The 2,720-nt window shown below is 28.2% G+C and overlaps 1 non-coding gene across 1 annotated transcript; it reads left to right on the forward strand.

The window, feature by feature from the left end:
- The first annotated feature begins 2,305 nt into the window (after positions 1–2,305).
- TRNAS-GCU (transfer RNA serine (anticodon GCU)) lies at positions 2,306–2,393 on the forward strand. The gene has a single exon. It is a non-coding gene; the product is annotated as a tRNA-Ser (tRNA).
- Positions 2,394–2,720: the final 327 nt, after the last annotated feature.

Consider the following 2,720-nt stretch of genomic DNA (forward strand, 5'->3'; position numbering starts at 1 on the left):
TTATATATTTTTTATATTAATAATTTTATAGTAATAAAAAATTATTATTAAGAATAAATATATAAATAAATATATAAATAAGTATAAGGGTCTCTTGTTCAAATCATTCAAAATACCTAGTTAGTAGAAAAGAAATATATGGAAATCCGTCGCGTCCAATAGGATTTGAACCTATACTAAAGGTTTAGAAGACCTCTGTCCTATCCATTAGACAATGGACGCTTTTTTCTTAGTTTTGTTTTCACATCTCTTGGTCAGAAAAAAGACCATTGAGAGAATTCCAGGAATTGCGCATTCAATTCAATGATACATTCATTATCATTATATTAATAATTACATTAAATTAGATTCATTACATGAATAATTATAATTAGATCCTCTATATTATAGATTATTTAATATAGAATTTAAATAATATAATATTTTATAATAGATAAAAACTATAACTTTTACTATTAAACATATTCTAAATATAATATAGAATTTTAGAAATATAAAGAATAAATTAATATATATAATATAGAGATATAAGCGGGTAGCGGGAATCGAACCCGCATCGTTAGCTTGGAAGGCTAGGGGTTATAGTCGACGTTGAGTCATCGTTTTTAACGTCTCTAATTCAAAACCGAACGTGAAACTTTGGTTTCATTCGGCTCCTTTATGAAAGATGGACAAATTTCACATATGTCAGATGTGAACTAAATTACAAAAAAAAGAAAAGAAATTTCGGCCCATAACATCTATGTCAGCTTTTCTGTTTGAATGCATTCAAAATAAAACCCGCTTTATAGATGATCCCTATAGAACAGGGGGGGGGTTAGAACCACCCTTCTAGTTACTTCGTTCTCTATTTCTATTTGAAAGAATCCTTAGGAAAAGGATTTTGTTTCCACCGAGCTAAAACAATATAATATGTCGATGTCTCTAGTAAACCAAAGCCATTAGTTAATAGCTGTTTTGCTTCAATCTCTTTTATACAAATCATAAATTGAAGATTTAGTTACGATTAGAAATACTCCCTTCTCTATTTATCCATGGACCCTTTACTCATACTTATTCAATTGGAAATATTGATCCAATTCAAAAACCAATTATGTTTCGTAATTTCATAATCCAATTTTGTTTTTTCCAATTTCTAATTGACTCTTTTGGATACAAATCACGAGAATGTCTATTCTTCCTCGAATCTTTCATTGAGAGGTAAAGGATTAAATCCTTTTAAGAAATAAAGTTTTTGATCGGAATATTAATTAAACCGAAGGACCCCTTAACCATTTAAGGGATTAATAGAACGAATCGCACTTTTACCACTAAACTATACCCGCTACAATGTGATTATTGTATATAAATGTATCTTTTGTCGAACAAAAAAATGGGTCATAATTAAGACGATAGGATCAGAAAAGAATCATGAAAATTAGAGCGTTGACATGCTTTGGCCAAGGAGACTAATGAGATTGGGGAAAGAGGATTTATTTAAATAACTAAAAAAACACGCTTTTTTAGTTATTTAAATGAGATGGATACGTCTCGATAAAAAAAAAAGGCGTATGCCATAACATAAATTGTGCAAGAATATATGGTTCTATTCTTTTTTTTTTATTCCATTTACTTTACTGGAATAAAAAAAAAGAAAGAATAAAATAATTAAGAAATGACACTCGGATTCTATTCTATTCTGTATGATAGGAATAGAAATTGCCTTTATTATGATTGTTCTTGAAACAACAACAATCATTAATCATTTTTTTTTTCAAATCAAATAAATCATTTTTTTCTATGATTCATTGGAACAAAAATTAAAGACCCGGCCCGGTCAGGACCGGGGGCCACGCTGTGGAAGTAAAAGTAAAAAAGGATCTTGCAGACGAAAGCAAAGAGGTACTCTTTTTTTATTATTTATTTAATTTTAATTTATATATTTATATATATTTATTATTACTTTCTATTTACTATTTATTAATTCTATAATTTTTTTATATAATAAATTCATTGCTATATAATTTATAGTTTATAGTTTATATAATATATAATATTCTTGGGGCATTAGGTGGTTATATATCTAAATTTATATTCATTGGAATAGTGGAGTTGAGATATCGCTTTCGAGCCCTTACTTTACCTAAATGAAATCACTGATTTTTATTTTCTATATTTTTATTTTCTATTTTTCTATGTCTCTATAATTAGATATCTATATAATAATTATATACTGAATAATAAAGAGGTATAAAGAGAGGGCCCTTTTCAAGCCTTACTGTTTTTGTGTAATATAATCTAGTAATTATCCTTTTTCTTTCAATTTGGGGAGATGGCTGAGTGGACTAAAGCGTCGGATTGCTAATCCGTTGTACGGGTTTTTCGTACCGAGGGTTCGAATCCCTCTCTTTCCGCTTTAGTCAATGACTTGGTATTTTTTCTTTATCTTTCAATTTCTCTTTCAACGAGTCTTTTTTTTTTTATTTCATTTTAATTAATAGTTAAAAATGTGGAATAAATAAAATCCTAAGAACATTTTAAAATCAAGCAAGGAAAACAGAAACTTTATTGTTATTTTTTATTCTTCACTCTTCACGTCCAGGATTCCGTCCTGGATCATTAGATAGGAATCCGAAGATAAAGAGAGAAACAAAGAATACCACTACTGTGTAAACAAATAGTTTAAGAGTAAGCATTACACAATCTCCAAGATCATTTTTTTTGGAAAAAAAAGATAATAG

Source organism: Castanea sativa, chromosome 11 (genome assembly GCF_040712315.1).
Source record: "Castanea sativa cultivar Marrone di Chiusa Pesio chromosome 11, ASM4071231v1".
Taxonomy (NCBI): Eukaryota; Viridiplantae; Streptophyta; class Magnoliopsida; order Fagales; family Fagaceae; genus Castanea; species Castanea sativa.